Raw genomic sequence first — 17,175 nt, forward strand, 5'->3', positions numbered from 1 at the left:
TCATAGCAAGACCCCAAATTTGAATCAAGGAATGAGTGTCTTCCCTGACTGACTGACTTACCCAATGAATAAATAATAACCAAACACACGAATAAGGTGCCTTCTCCTACAGCCACAAAAATGTCTCCCTCTCACCTGACAAGTTGGTAAACAGGGTCCTGAAAAGGAAGGACTTGTGTAAGGTCCCTAGAGAGATTGTAGTGACACTGCAACTAGAATCCAGATTTCATTATTTCCAGCCCAGATTTCTACCTTCTTGACATCTGCCCTCTTTCCCTTTCTTTACATCCCCACTGCTGCTGCCTGAGATCAGGCCCTATCCCTCCCATCTGGACTGCTGCTCTAGCCTCCTGACTGTTCTCTCCACTGCCATCCTCTACACCTCCAGCTTGTCTTCCACGTGGTTGCCACGGTGATCTTCTAAAGTGCAAATCGGATCATGCTTACTCTATTGTTTAAATCTAGAGTCTACACTCCTTCACATGACCCACAGGGCAGCAAAGGCTCTGCCCCAACCCCCAGGCCTGCCTCTCATTTCTCTCCCTCAGAGCCCATTTCCCAGCCAGGTTCAGGTGTCTCCAGTGACCCCTAATCTTTCATTGTTTCATGACACTGTGCATGGCTGCCCTTATTCTTCCTGCTTTGTCTACCACTGTTTCACCTTGTCTCCTTGGTAGACAGCAGCTTCTAGGGTCTTCTTGGTGGACAGACAAGGGTCTCTCTTTTATCGAACCATAATTTCTGTCCTCTGCCCCTCCCCACACATACTCCCTCCGTCATTAGAGCTGATGGCTAAACACTTCATACACTTTTTTCCACCTTAATACCTGTAACACTTCTTTCACTTACTTTTTGAACACTTCTGTCTCTGAGGAGGCCGTGAACTTTTTAAGGATAGAGACTGGATCCTATTCATATTTGTGTTCCAGAACCTGGCAGTAGGTTAGGCATATATTAGACACCCTGTTACATAGCTGCTGACTCTCTGAAATAAATATAACATCCATAACCCTTCACAGTGAATTAACTCAACGTATGGTTTCCTTTAAATTAAGCCTCACATGGGATGATAGTTGGATTATGTAAGACTTGAAGGAGAGTGTATTTAAAGAAAAGCAGCACTTGAAAAGGTCTTGCTTTTATAGGCGGTGAATGAATATTTCACAGCAGCCATGGGATACTGTGTCAGCACTTTGGTAACGCAGAGTGGCCAGAGGCTCACTGTATGTTTTTGTGGAGCCCTCTGTAACTGCCTCCCCACTGCTGCATGCTCTCTAGCCCCTGATTCACTGAAAGAAGGCAGTGTGGTTTACCTGTTGAGTGGAGAGGACTTGGGGCACATTCAGATCTTGCATCAAGGAGTAGATTTTCAGCTCCTTTTCCAGTTCAGTTGTTAAACTCATTCCTGCCTGACCTACCAGTTGCTGAATTGTTCATTTGTTTATTTATTTATGATGCGTGTCTCCTGGGCTTCAGAACTAGCTTCAAAATGCTACTGCTCCATCTGGTTTAAATAGAGCATGCTAAGAAGAAATGAGGGAAACAATGGGACCTTGCAGTTGAAGGGAAAAAGAAACCTCCTGGCAAACAGGAAGCGGAGAGAAATTCAGATTCTTTTCTCTTTCTTTATGAGTTTGTCCTGGGGGAGGGAAGCGATTTTTAGCAAGAAGACATGCTTTATAACTGGAAGTTCACATTTCTACCTGCAGTGATCTGATATTCACCATCTGTGAGGTCTGAGTTCATGGAAAACTTTTTGAATCATGTTTAGGCAGGCTAGTCTGGGGCCCAGGACAATGGCCTTTGTTCTTCCTTTTCCCATCTGTTTCATTATTCTCTTAGGCACTTCATATGCCTGAATGCAAGCAGCCTTGTGGACGTTTTGCCTATGCAATAAGCAGGGGTCGGCCTCTTGGCTTTGGGCATCCTGGATTCTCCAGTAAAAGAGCCATTCACCTTGATAATACATTTCATTTGTTCAGAGTCAGGAAAGGTATGGTGATTAGAGACGTGGGCTTTCGGTGTCTATCAGGTCCCAGTTAGAGCCCGGGCCCTGCTGCTCACCACGTGGGTGATCATGGGGATGCTATGTTAACCTCTCTGAGCCTCAGTTTCCTAATCTCATAAGTGGAGCTTATTACTCATGTAATAAGCTTGTTAGAGCTTGTTGAGAAGATTAAACAAGCTATGTAAAAGGACTTCACGGTAAATACTTGGGAATCATCACCTGGTTTTATAAGATCTGAATGCGCTTTCACTTTCATTGCCACTGGTCCTCACTGTGTGCCTGGAAAGGCATTGTTGGCCCCATCTGACAGAGGGAAGAGGCTCGTAAAGCTGAGAGCCCCTTGCCCCAGTGAGTGTCCTCTCCTCACTCTGCCACCTTTGGTTGTAGATGCATATCCTCTATTCACCTTTTCTAAGGCATGACTCAGAGCTCTTCCTTCTGACAGCGAATCTTCTGAATGAGAGACAATAACAATCCAATATTTTGGCGTTATTCACCAGGAGAGCCAAAAGCTCTCTGCCTTCCACATTTAAAGCATGAAGAATACTGCTTTAAAAAGCACTGTGCGAGGGTGGTACATGATCTGATTTGGGTCACATCTTTGATTTGTACTGTTTTTCCCTTCTATCAGAGGAGAAGAGGGCGGGGTACATGTCCTCCGTGAAGGAGAGCAGGAGAGCGGTGCAGAGTGGCAGGCTCAGGGCAGCCTGAGTTTTCTCCACACCCTACTGCTGCTCATGGTCTGATTGCATGTCGCCTGCTGTTCACGAAGGGACTGGAGGGCAGGACAAGGACTCGGCTTCCCCAAGTTGGAAAAGCTAATCAGAAGCTATGTACCCTTCTCCAGACTGTCCAGTGATTGTTTGACAGTATTGAAGGAATGGATGTTTTTGCCAGACAGCCTTTCCTGTATGCCCTCAGGACCCCAGAGCCAACACGGTCAGCCAATCCATAGTCAATTTATTTCAGACAATTTGGAAGAGTACATGTAACAATAATGTATTGGTTACAATAATACAAGCTCTTGTTACAGTCAACTCTTAAAATGAATAATGGTTTAAACACAATAGAAGTTTATTTTCTTTCTCATGAAGTTCAAAACTTGTCTTAACTCTCCTCTAGGCAGTGATTCAGGGACTTTTTCCATGCTTTGGCCCCTCCATTTTCAACATGTGGCTTCCAAGGTCAAAGGATTCATTTGCATCAAGCTGGTGGGAGGGAAAGAGAAGTTGAAGGCTTGCTGGGGAAATGTTGTTATAGGCCAGGCCCATTCCATTTCATTGGCCAGAACTCACATTCCCTTGGCCAGAGCTCAGACAGATGGCCGCACCTAATTTCTTGGGTGGAGTCTAGTTTTGTGCTCCAGAAGAGGAAATGAGTTTGGTGAACCAACCAGTTTCTGCCTCAAAATAATTATGACCAACTAACATTTATAAAGCATTTACTTTGTGTCAGGCCTTGTGCTAATAAGCACTTTATCTACATTATTTTAAAATTCATATACTATGTTTTTCACCCATTTAAAGTATACAATTCATTGGTTTTTGATATATTCACAGAATCGTGACACCATCACCACCATCAATTTTAGAACATTTTCATTATCGCCTCCCAAACCCCATACCCATTAACAATCACTCCCCATGTCCTCGCATCTCCCCGCCCCCACTGCAACCCTACGCAACCACCAATCTCTTTTCTGTGTGGATGGATTTGCCTGTTCTGAACATTTCATATATAATGGAATGCTTATATTCTTTTATATAATCCTCACAACAACCGTACAAGCTAGACAGGTTGTTATTCCCATTTTACAGATTTACAGAGGATCAGGTTGCTTAAATGACTTGCCAGTAAATTTAAACCCTGCCTCTCACTGAACTCTATCATACTATGCTGTGTCGCAATTATGAAGAATAATCACACCATGATTTGGGAAAGAGGTTTTGGGAAAGAGGAGGAAGGGGTGTTCGATTGCTTGCTTTTAAATGAATATCATGGCAAAAAAACCTAACTTTTTCATGGAGGACTCCTTTACTAAAGTGACAGACACTTAGAAGTCAGAGAGATCAAGGTTTAAAGCCCAGACCTACCACTTAACCAGGTGTATACAAAGTATGCACTGCTTAATTCCTCTTGAGTCTTAGTGTCTTTATCTATAAAATGGGAATAATGAATCTGTTTGCTGGGAGGATTGAGTGAGATTAGCCTATGTGAAAGCTGTTCCCACAACTTTACATAGTTGATGCCTTGCCAGTGTTAGTTGCTCTTGCTTAGAAGCGAAATTCTGGCTGTAATTGGGCAGCCACAGAAATTATGTTACTGTATCTGGCCCTCCGGGATACTGTCCGGAAAGAAATGATTGTGACTTGGTGTTTTACAGTATCCAGATTATAACCCAGAAGTGACTGAGATCCTAGGAGGATTTCTAACAACGAGGGTTAGGAAAAAGGGACGTATGCTCCAGGATAGAAAAGTATATGCAGATTCTGGTCTATCGACTTCTGATCTCATCTGGGCAGAACAGTTTGTTAAAGGCACCTGGAAAGAACCAGCTGAGCCAGTGTAAGTTTGAAGTTACTTGGGAAAGAAGATAAGCTGGCTGAGTTTCTGTAGGCAAAGAGCCAGTAATGAGGTTTCCAGCATTCCATCACATGTCCTTTTCATCACTTTCAGCTCAGCCAGAGACGGCAAAGTCTCAAGACTCAGAGGCCAAGAGTGCCTTTGAGAGACTCACGGAGGTAGCTGTGAAGGAGTGAATTGTGCTTTTGTTCCATTGACCCATTCCCCACTCTACCTTGTCGTTAGCCATAAAGATATTGAAATCTGGGCATGAGAGCGCAGAGAAGACCGAGGAGGCAGTGGGAAGTTGTATTGGCAGTGGCTCATGATCATATAACCAGAAGAGACCATCAGAAAAAAAGGGTCTGAACTCTGTGTAGAATCAGGGGCTCATTTCAGCCTTAAAAATCTGTCCTAGGGCTTCCCTGGTGGCACAGTGGTTGAGAATCTGCCTGCCAATGCAGGGGACATGGGTTCGAGCCCTGGTCTGGGAAGATCCCACATGCCGCGGAGCAACTGGACCCGTGAGCCACAATTACTGAGCCTGCGCGTCTGGAGCCTGTGCTCCGCAACAAGAGAGGCCGCGATAGTGAGAGGCCCGCGCACCGTGATGAAGAGTGGCCCCCGCTTGCCACAACTAGAGAAAGCCCTCGCACAGAAATGAAGACCCAACACAGCCATAAATAAATAAATAAACAAATACTTAAAAAAAAAAAAAATCTGTCCTAAAAGCCTCTGGTTCTGCCATTTCCTAATAGCATGGACAAATGACTTAATCTCTCTGAGCCTCCATTTCCATGTAGGATTGTTACCTGGACCGTGACTTACAACCCTGCACCCCCAACCTGCATAATTCCAGGGGGCTCCATTCACATACACTAGGGGTCAGCATATTGCAAACCTGTAATGGGTCAGACACTAAATATATTAGGTTTTATGGGCCATTTGTTCTCTACTGCAACTAATCAAGTCTGCTATTGTCTTGCAAAAGCAACTATACATAATATATAAACGAATGGGTATGGCTATATTCCAATAAAACTTCATTTATGGACACTGAAATTTGAATATTATATAATTTTCATGTGCTACAAAGCATTTTTCTTCCTTTGATTTTTTTTCTACCAATTAAAAATGTAAAAATCATTCTTGGCTTATAGACTCTACAGAATCAGACAGTGGGCCAGATTTGGTCTGCAGGCCATGATTTATAGGCCCCTAACATACACTAAAATATGTTCAGTGTCCTCTAGAGAGATGCAGTGCAGTGCCATGATTACTGCAAGGACCAAATAAGAAAGAACATGTAAAGTGATTAGCATAGTGTCTGCCTGTTATAAGTACTCAGCAAATGGTTGTTATTACTATTTGCTCACTGAATAAGAAATATATTATCAACTATACTTCAGTAAAAAAATATTAAAACTAAAAAAAAATATATTAACTACTTGCCACAGACATCTGGAAAGGGAGACAGTTACATTTTGGTTATTTAACATTTCTACTGTGTTAAGCTTTTATTATTATTAAAATATATATTAAAATTAGAACTATAAAAACTGGTTTGGACAGGTAGTGACATTTTGAGGCCACCCAGTTTTGTAATTTTTTCCTAATATCCCAGTATTGTCTCTTCAATTTGTAGACATATTTTAGTATAGTTGTTGGTTGGATGGGGGATTGGGTTCAGGACTCCTGTGGATACCAAAATTCGAGGATGCTCAAGTCACTTATATAAAATGACATCTTATAAAAAATATATAAAATAACATCTTACGGAAGAACCTGAACGAACTTTTTGGCCAACCCAGTACTTGCATATAACCTATGCACATCCTCCCATATACTTTAAACCATCTCTAGATTACTTATAATAACTAATACAATGTAAATGGTATGTAAATAGTTGTAAATACAAGGTAAATGCTATGTAAATAGTTGCTGGTGTGGTAATTTCTAGTCTTGCTTTTTGGAACTTTTCTGGAACTTTTTTTTTCAAATATATTCGATCCACCATTGGTTGAATCATGGATGTGGAATCCACAGATACAAAGGGCTGACTGTACTTGGTCTGTGCTGCTAGGTGCTACATGAATAAATGAGTTTAGGTCTTTTCTGTCTAGGAGCTTATGTTCTTCTCCAAAGTGGGTATATGCATCCTAAGGGTATGCAAGATGATAGCCTTTCTCTTTATATTAACTCTTCATCTCAGCCTTTAAATTTGTTTTGGTATAGGATTTATAATGTACATACTGTGCCATAGTAATATGGTTGTACATCCTACAATTTATAAATATATAAATACTCAGATAATGGAAGGTGTGCTCATATTTTCTTTGAATGATGTTGACAAAGTTTTGAGAAAACTGGTTGAGAAGGATTTGGTATGAGTGATGTAGGTTCTTATTCAGAACTAGGCAACTGTTTTTAGGACATGAATTAACAGTTACTCTGGTGTCTATTTTGTGGCAGGTGGGAAGCAAGATATTTCACATTTTAAATTTCAGAATAACACTTATAACAGCTATATGATAAGTACAGTTATCTCCATTTTATAGATGAGGAACCAAGTTCAATTCAGAGAAGATAAGCAACTTGTAAAGGTCAGCTTGAATGAATCAGGACTGTCTAACTCTAAAGCATGACATTTACCACTTCAACCTTCATTGCATTGAAGAAGTTCATGAAAAAGGAATGATTATTCTCTGGTATTCCTAATCTCTGAAGTTAGTCTTTTTTCCGTCACGTGTACTTAGTTTATTGAGTGGTAAATGGATAAAATTCCACTCCCCCAGAGATCCATGATCAACCCCTTACCTGCTGACCTCTGCACATCACATGCTTCTCACTCTGATTAGAAATCTTCTTAATTAGATATCTCCTAGTCAGTCATCCATCAAGACTCAGCTTAGACATCACCTCCTCCAGGAAGCCTTCTTGACTTCACCTCCCAGACTAGGTGAGATGCCCTTCCTCTAAGTATTTATAGCACCCTAATGAGTCCTTATAAAATATGCTAGCTGTGTAGTTAGTTGTTATCTGCTTGTTACTCCCTGGACTGAAAGCCCCTTAGGGGACAGAAAATCTGACCTTGATTGTATTGACCTCCTGCCATCCAACGTGGTAATAAGGTGCCTGAGACGTAACAGACCCTCCATGAATATTTATGGAATGAAGAAATTCCTCCATCATTGATTTGTAGTCTGAGATAACTTCGGCAAAGAGATGGGTTGAAGTTTGTCTTTATTTAGGTTTCCCAGGATAGGGCAAATTGGTGGACATGAATTAGATTATAGGGGACCAGATAATGGTAAAACAAAGGAAGTAAACTTTTATATGTATGAAGGCTTTTTCATTCTGGGTTTCTCCTTCTGAAGAGGGTACCTACTCTCACACCAATCAAATTTATAGTAGTGATGTATATGATTTATCAGTATATTCCAGTTTCTCTCTATGTATGTTTATGTGAGCATATATATAAGCCCACACATAGTCATGAACATGAGTTCATAAAAATAGATGACCACAATTTCTGTAAACTATCTCATGATCACTGAAAGTTCAACAAAAGGATAGAATTCATTAACACTCTTCAGGTTGGCCCATCTTGCCAAGTCATTCAGTTGCTCTAAATCTCCTTTGGTCCTAAAGCCATTTGCCTCCGGGATGCATAAAGCTTTACCTCTTTCTTTAAAGGGAACTAGCATTTACTGAAAGCTTTTGCAATATTCCAGATATTTAACCGAGGTGATCTCATTTAATCCTCAGACGTTTGCACAAATCCACAGGTCCTGAACCCAAAAGAAAATGGATCAAGTCAAAAGCAAGTCAAGAATTTAGTGAAATAGAAAATCTTCACTAAGAAAGAAGGAAGAAGGAGCGGGCAAGACTAAGAAAAAATCTGAATTTTGTTGAATTCAGTTATGAATGAATATTGTTAAATTCTTACACAAATTTGTTGCATAGGATTATACCAAATTAATTTGTTGGTGGTAAGATGAGAGTTTATGACCATTAGCACAGTTTATATACGAGCAGGGAGGGACCTTTTCAGCTGATTGGGAGAAAAGCTTTCTTCTTCCTACCACCAGATACGGCTACATGTGAAGGGTTTTCTTGCTGAAAAAGGACAGCATTCGAACAGTTGTTCCCAGATTTTTACATTTCATAGACCAGAAACGCTTCAGAACAAACTTTTATAGGCCAGTAGAGTTGCCAAATTTTTATCTTGCCAATAAAATGAAGGACATTAAAAAACAAGACAAAAAACCCACGATCTATTTTAATCTTCATTTCAGAAATAAAAAGACAACGTTTAATAGCAAAAACAATAAGAAAAAACAAAGAGTAGAAAAGATATAATCTCATAATAAAGAAAGGTCATTTTAGCTTGATGAAAAATCACTGCATTCTATTTACTTTTCTCATTCTTTCTTGACCAACAAGGGTTGGGGACCAGCCTCTAAGAACCACTGCTACTTCTATGAGCAGGCTTTGAAGTCACATGGCTCTCAATTTAAATCCAGGCCCTACTGATTCCTAGCTGTGAAACTTGGGCCAAGTTATTCAACTTTTCTGAGCTGCAATTTCTTCATGTGTCAGATGAGGATAATATCTGACTGTATTAATCTCCTAGGGTTGCCATAACAAAGTACCACAAACTAAGTGGCTTAGAACACCAGAAATTTTTTGTCTCACAGTTATGGAGCCCAGAAGTCTGAAATCCAAGTGTCTGCAGGGCCATGCTACATCTGAAGGTGCTAGGGAATGATCTGTTTCAGACCTCTCTCCTAGCTTCTGGTAGTTCCTTGGCTTTTGGCAACATATCTCCAATCTTTTCATGCCTTTCTCCCTGTTGCATATCTGTGTCCCAATGACCCCCTTTTATAAGGACACCAGTCAGTCACATTGGATTAGGGACTCACCCTACTCCAGTACGACTTCTTAACTAATTACATCTGAGACAATTCTGTTTCCAAATCAGGTCACATTCTGATGTATTGGGGGGTTAAGACTTCAACATATGAGTTTGTGGGGGGGGAAATACAGGTTAACCCATAACACTAACCAAACTCATGGAATTCTTGTATCAGAGTCATTCAGGAGAGGTTGAATACATTAAAAATACAGTAAAGTACCAGGGATTGTAAGGGTTGTTTGTTTTTTAAGAAAATATATAATTGAGGAATTTATGACTTAGGGACAGTAAGTAATTTATGCAAGGATATATAACTAAGAAGTAGTGAAGGGCTTCCCTGGTGGTGCAGCGGTTAAGAATCTGCCTGCCAATGCAGGGGACACGGGTTCAAGCCCTGGTCCAGGAAGATCCCACATGCTGCGGAGCAACTAAGCCCGTGCGCCACAACTACTGAGCCTGCGCTCTACACCCCGCGAGCCACAACTACTGAAGCCTGCATGCTACAACTACTGAAGCCCGCGCGCCTAGAGCCCGTGCTCTGCAACAAGAGAAGCCACCGCGATGTGAAGCCCATGCACTGCAATGAAGAGTAGCCCCCGCTCGCTGCAACTAGAGAAAGCCCGTGTGCAGCAACAAAGACCCAACACAGCAATAATAAAATATAAAATGAATAAATAAATCTTAAAAAAAAAAAGTAGTGAAGATGTGACTTTGAACACATTTACTTAATAAATATTTAAAATATGTGTTATGTGGCTGACTCTGTTCTAGTGCTGGAGACTCGGCCATGAATGAACTAGACAAGGCTCCTGGTTTTACATTCCAGTGGAGGGAAGCAAAAGTTAATAAAATAAATAAATATATAATATAAATTTAAGTAGAGATAAGTATTATAAATAAAAACAAAGTCCAATAAGAGAGTAGAGAATAATGGAGGGATGGAAGATGATGTTCTGCACAGGATGTCAGGGGGTTATTTCTTGCAGAGGAGACATGTGAGCAGAATCCTGACTACAGTGAAGGAGTAAATCCTAAGTGAAAGGGGAGCCACGGAAGGGAGCTGAGTAGGGAGTGCTGGGGTCTGATTTTTGTTTTAAGAGAATCTGCTTGCTGTGTAGACAGTGATTTGTAGCAAGGCAATAGTCAAAGGAAGGAAACCAATTAGGTGAGGGCAGAAATCCATGTGAGAGGTTATAGTGATATAGAGTGGGGAGCAGAGGTGGAGATGGAGAAAAGATTGGGGATATATTTTGAAGACAGAATTACCAGCAGTTGCTAATGAATAAGATGTGGGATATAAGATTTTTTTAAAAAGAGCCAAGAATGATTCCCAGGTTTTTGACCAGAGCAACTTGGTGAACAGTTATGCCATTTTTTGAAATGGTACATATTAGGAGTACAGTAAATATGGGAAGGGGGTGGGGACCACAGGTTTAGTTTTGACGGTCAAATGGAGATGCTCGGATGTGGGGTGCAGCTGGATATGAAAGTCTGGCATTCAGGGCACAGGCTGGGACTAGAGATCTACATGTGGTAGTCTTTAATCCATAGATGGCACGTAAGCCTTGATACTGGATGTTGTGGCCTAGGGAGTGAGTATAACGAGAAAGGTCTAATGATGAGCCCTGGGACACAAGAAACTTGAAAGATCAGGAAGTGGAGAAGGACTCAGCAAAGGAGACTGAGAAGGATGAGTTAGTGAGGTAGGAGGGAAACCAGGGGGGTCTCAGGAACCAAGTTTAAAAAGTGGTTGACTCAAGGAAGATATAAGTCATTGTGTCAAAGAGCTGTGGAGAGATTGAGTAAACTGAGGACTCCACTCTGGCCATTGCTTTTGTTGGTGAACATGTCATTATTTACCTTCATAAAAGCAACTCTAGTGGAATGGTGAAGGTGAAACCTGACTGAAGCCAGTTAAGGCGAGAATGGGATGTGAAGAGGTAAAAACACTGTGAGTGGACACTTATATTTTATGTTCTCTGTTATCTCAATTTCTTAGAAGCAGTGAATATAATAGTTAAGAGAGCAGGCTCTGCAGTCTTAGAACTTCAGTCATTATTCTGATTGTGCCAGTCAGCTAACCTCTCCAGTCACAGAGTCCTCATCTACAAAGTAGAGATAATAGTACAGCTCGCTTCAAAATGTTGTGAGGGTTGAGGGCTTCCCTGGTGGCGCAGTGGTTAAGAATTCACCTGCCAATGCAGGGGACACGGGTTTGAGCCCTGGTCCGGGAAGATCCCACATGCCGCAGAGCAACTAAGCCCATGCACCACAACTACTGAGGCTGCGCTCTACAGCCCGCGAGCCACAACTACTGAAGCCCGTGCACTGAGAGCCCATGCTCCACAACAAGAGAAGCCACCACAATGAGAAGCCTGCACACCTCAACGAAGAGTAGCCCCACTTGCCGCAACTAGCGAAAGCCCACACGCAGCAACGAAGACCCAATGCAGCCATCAATCAATCAATCAATCAATCAATCTATTAAAAAAAAATGTGAGGGTTGAATGAGAGATGCAAGTAAAGTTTTAACACATTGCCAGCCCATAATAAGTGTCAATAAATACTAGCACTGTCACTAATATAAGCAAAGTACTGGTGCAGCTTCCAGGCTCCACATAGTTCATTACGTCTGGGAGCAGTTGGTGGCATGAGGTGGTAATTATGACAGAATATGTGTTATGATGATCCTTGATGGGGACAGAACAGTGTGTTATAATACAAAAACTATATGAAGACTCCTCCACAATAATTTTTCATGGGGTGTTTCATAATGGTGGAATAGCCAGGCAGCAGGGGGAGAATGGCTCTGAAGGGGATTTTGGGGGATCATGGTAGATCAAGAAGCTGGAAATCATGGAAGGACTTAGAGTAGACCAAGCCACATCAGGCCATATGTGGATAACCCACATATTGATATTGAAAGTAACCCTTTATCTTGTAATCATAGTTATTTATTATTTACTCTTTGCTACACACGGTGTTTACACCTGGATTTTCTTACCAGTTTAGAAACCCAAGTCCCTCTCCCCCTGACCCTCTAATTATGTTGCATACCTCTGCTTCTACAGTGTCTAGTGTTACGGTCATGAAAGAGGGGGCACCTCATCTACATATATTCCGTATCCCCTAGTAAGATGCTTAGAGGAAAAAATAAACAAGGAGAGAGTAGTCCATATGTGAGCAAATTAAGTTGCCCACTCGGTCATTCTCTAGAAACACAAAGCTAAGAAAGTCTCTCATACTTAAACCTGCATAGCCTGGAAAATTATAGCATCACCTTGTCCCACAGAGGGCTACTGCTGATGTCTCTCAAGGAACATTGATTGCATACCTTGGATATAGCAGTCTCTTATATGGATGAACTCACCTGATTGGAACCTGGCAGGTGGCCAAATCCTGGTTTATATTGAGTTAGGACAGGAGTTTGCAGTGGAACTTTTGAGACAGAGTACCTGTCTCCTTGCTTGGCACACCTTGACTTAGTGGCAGTAGGCAGCTGTGTGCACAATTTCATTGTTGTTATGTGGCAGGCGCTTGTTTGAAACAGGTGAAGGAAGCCAAGTTGGTCTCACTGTGGATAGCCAACATGCTGTTAAGTATGCTTTCCTGGGCTGGTGAGTTCATTTGACTAATAGAAGAAGTGAAGTAGAGAGCTAGGGACCTGAACAGGCAGCCCAGAGCAGAGCCCCCGGGCCTGCCATTCTCTGGCAGAAAGTCCCCATATTCCTGGTGACGTTCTTCAATCTGGGTGATAGACCTCTCTGGGGTTGTTTCCCTTTTTTCACCGGCTGGCAGATTCACAGTCTTAACAGAATCCTTGGCAAATAGTAGTTGACATGGAAAAAGACACTTTAAAGAGAAGGTGAGGCAGAAATCCATTTTCCAAAAAGAAGTGTGGTAAGAATAATAGCCAATAATTTTGGGAGTATGCATTATAAACCAGGCACTACATTTTCTTGATGTACTTAATCTTGCAAGGTAAAAATTAGCATACCCATTTTATAGATAAAGCAACCCATGTTACTGTAAATCAGTGACAAAACTAGGGTTTAAACACAAGGCTGTTTGGTTCCTAAACCTATGCTCTTCCTGTAATTTCTACTAAAGGCCATAGTAAATAAATCTGCTCCCGTCGCTCGTCTGCCCCTACAGTTGAATGTGAAACACTGCTTGGGATAGGATGATATGTTTAAGAGTGTGGGCTCTGAAACCAAGTTGCCTGGAGTTGATTCCAGCCCTGCCACTTAGCAGCTGGGATCCTACTTGGATGTGTTAACCTCTATGAATCTCAGTTTTTTCATCTGCAATATGTTGTTTATGATAATACCTACCTCGTAGGAATGTTTTAAAGATTAAATAAAGATTAAACGAGGCTGAGCACCTAAAACACTGCCTGGCATATGAGAAGTGCTCAATAATCGCTATTATTATCAAAAACATGATTTCTAGTGTTGATGTTCAGTGAACCTAAACAGGTTATATTGACCTTGTCAGAGAGGAAACAAAAAGCTCAGGCACTGCTCCTCCATGCTGCCTGCCTGTAAATGATTTTTGGCGAATCAATGGTACTGTTCCTGATTTCTGCATGTCTCCCGATTTTCAGGGCTTCCTTGCTCTAGAGGTAGCACAGTAGGATAGGATAGAAAGACACTGTTTTGACATCAGAAGACCTGGGGTTTGGGGTTAAGCTCAGATCGTATTTGGAAACTGGGACCTGTGCAGGTCATTTTCTCTCTCTTGCTACGGGTTCCTCATCTGCACAGCTAGCGGATTGAACTCCCGAACCTCTAGGGCTCCTTGCATCCTCCATTTCTGTGAGCATTGGACAAAGTCACTTAACTTCTCGGGTGGCTCATTTATACTGTAGCACTGCTGAACCTTTCCTGGTTGCTGAGGGGCTCAGGGAGAGTGAAGTGTTTGGTACACTGTGACAGGCTATGCAAATATGAGGGCTGATCTTTATAGAATTATTAATGAGAATTAAACCTGAGTAGTATGCCTCGCTATTTGTGCGTTGGAGACTCAGGGGCTTTCCTCCACGTTTTGCCATCTTTGCCTACCCCCCACTGGGTTGGGTGGATCCACCTTAACAAGGTGTGGGGGAACACGAGTGGAGGATGGGGTGCGGTACTGATGGTGGGAAAGCGTCTTATTGGTTAATGCTGGTACATCCCAAACACTGATTACTGTCACTGCTTCTCAGGCTGATACATTTATCAGGATGAGTTACAAGGAAATATATGTACCCAGGGAGAGAAGATGCTGCATGGTCACCCCCTGTGATGTAAAATATGAGAGCCTAGGAGGGGCTGTTTTATAATTCATCAGGTTTTGCTAGTGAGTTCTGCCGGAGTCTTAGTTATAAAGGCAAGTGTGAACCGGACGGCAGACAGGAGAACCTGGCACCAAGGAGACGGAGAAGCTGCCTTTGGTGCCTCCTGCCTCCTCCCTGCTTTGTTCCAATAATTTTGTGCTCGGTAAGTTCCCTGGCTTTGCAGCTAATCATTGTTGAATAAGCTTGGCAAATGAATCTGTAGTTTGGAATATGCACTTGCTGTCAGAAGTGTGTGTCAGTGTTTGGGCTTCTGACAAATTCCACAATTCTATTAAATGAGCAAAATAGCTTAAAAGATGAAACAAAAGCCGACAAATCAATTATTCACCTTGATCCTTGGAAGGCTGCTTTCTTTGGTTGCTAAAGTTTCTCTGGTTTCATTCTGTCAGTTTCATTTGTTGGGTGAGCTTTGAAAAGAACAAGTCTCTTTGTCACGAAATTGTTTTTCCTAGCTGCCAAAAGGAGGTATGTACAGGGCGGTTTGTCCATCCCCACCCCCCAGCTTACCCTCCCCAGCAATCGGTAAATTCTAAAACAGACTGTTTGCTTGGTAACCAGCTCCGACAGAGCTGAACCTATGCAAGGCAAGATTCAAATTGCAATCTTTTGTGTGAACAGAACTGAGGGACTCTGAATAATTGTCATTGTGGAGATTATTGTGAGACTCGGTATGGTGGTAGTCCCTGCGTTTTGCCGGAATGGGATCAGAATGTGAGCAGATTTGCATTTGGCATGCCTGTTGGTGGTGTGGGAGAAGGAGCGAAAGAAAAGACTGGATCGTTATGGAAAGAGCTGTACATCCCACCCACAGGACAGACAAATGCAGAAAGCATGGCAGTTGTATTTGCGTAACTTGGGACTGTTTTCTCTAGTTTCCTATTCCTGTTAATAATTACCTGGAGCCGTGTTTTGGTCCACATCTGGGTATGCTCCAGGTCCTGGCTCCAAGCAGAGTGAGCGCTAACTCCTGATCAGCTAGCTGTAGGAAGTCATTTCCTCCTCAGAAGGAAAGAAGCGAAAGCTGTACCTTCCTGGACTCCTTTCTGCCGTGTTGTTTGCCTCTGTCCAAATCTCATGGAAACCAACAGCTTGACGTACTTTTTTTTTTTTTTTTTTTTTTTGCAGTAGCAGATTTAACTGTGGTGTCATATGGCATATTATGTATGGAAAGGAATAGCAAGACATTTTTCTGAATGCTTCAAGTGTGTCTGGCTTGTTGACATTTGCTTGATTTCACTGGCAAGGAGCTACTGTCTTCTGAACCCATAACTGTCTGTCCAAAGCGTTTACTTTATGCATAATTGCACTTTCTCTTTAGATGTGGGATCTGTAGACCTGACAAGAACATCCTCTTTATCCTCAAGGAAAGCAACTCATTTTAGCATCTCCTTGAAAAATAATATGCATCTTTTTCCTCCCACCAGCTTGCTCTTTGCTTTTTCCTGATAAATATTGTGGTCATCAGTACCACTATACTTCTAATAAAGTTGTTTCTTCTTTCCTAGTACACTTTCTGATTGCACCAAAACTTGGCAAATTTGGAATATGGAATGTATCTTTTTTTTCAGGAACACATTTTCCAGGCATTCTTCTTTTGTCCATAAATAGCTTTTCCATATTTTCCATTTCTCTGAATAAGTTCTGCTTAAAGAGCAGAGGAGTGATGTATTATGGTTGGCACTTAGGGGTGTGTAACCTGAGACTTGGTTTCTGATCTACAAACTGGCTGCCCCACAAGGGGTCTGTAAAATGTCTTTTTGTCCTACGTTCAGCTCAAAGCCTCCGGGCTACAGCAGTAGTGATTAAGCTAGGAAATTCAGCAAACCATTGCAGGTATAAACCAACATCTGCGTTTGATGGTCTGGTCAGCACGTGATGCTTGTAAAGCTCAGGACACACAGCTGAAGGTTCCTCAAAGTGTTAATATATCTTAATGCCAAGAACAATACAGTTGTAAAGTACCTTTGCGATGTATTGTACGTTGAATTTTACTGTACTACATTTAAAAAAATCTCCTGCCAGAGCCCCTGGTTTATTTTGCAGCAGTACCTGGGTCTTGATTCGGTGTGGTTTTATGGAGAAATAAGCCAATGCACTAATTTCCATAAACTGAGTTTCTTCTCATTTGGTGGTGGTTTTTCCATCTTCCATCTTCTCCACCCACCAGGAATAAGCCCTTTCAATAGCAACAAAAGAAAATTTAGCATGAGTTATTCTCAATTAAATTTACAGAAAGACAAATACGAACTGTGACGAGAGAACACGTACATACCAAAAAGCATGTCTCTTAAAAAAGGGTTATAAGCCAAAGAGGCATGAACATTTTACCTACATGACACATATGATTTT

The 17,175-nt window shown here is 41.8% G+C and overlaps 1 protein-coding gene across 14 annotated transcripts in view; it reads left to right on the forward strand.

Moving 5' to 3' along the window:
* DLG2 (discs large MAGUK scaffold protein 2) overlaps window positions 1–17,175 on the forward strand; it is a 2,071,189-nt gene that overhangs the window by 1,862,097 nt on the left and 191,917 nt on the right. Inside the window, exon 1 of one of the 14 annotated variants that reach the window (XM_059930685.1) lies at window positions 14,890–14,968. The exons of the other annotated variants lie outside the window; for them this stretch is intronic. The gene's annotated coding sequence lies outside the window, so the exon portion shown is untranslated. Of the gene's footprint in view, window positions 1–14,889; window positions 14,969–17,175 lie in introns of those variants that run through there. 14 annotated transcript variants of the gene reach the window in all.

This window comes from Balaenoptera ricei, chromosome 8 (assembly GCF_028023285.1).
Source record: "Balaenoptera ricei isolate mBalRic1 chromosome 8, mBalRic1.hap2, whole genome shotgun sequence".
Taxonomy (NCBI): Eukaryota; Metazoa; Chordata; class Mammalia; order Artiodactyla; family Balaenopteridae; genus Balaenoptera; species Balaenoptera ricei.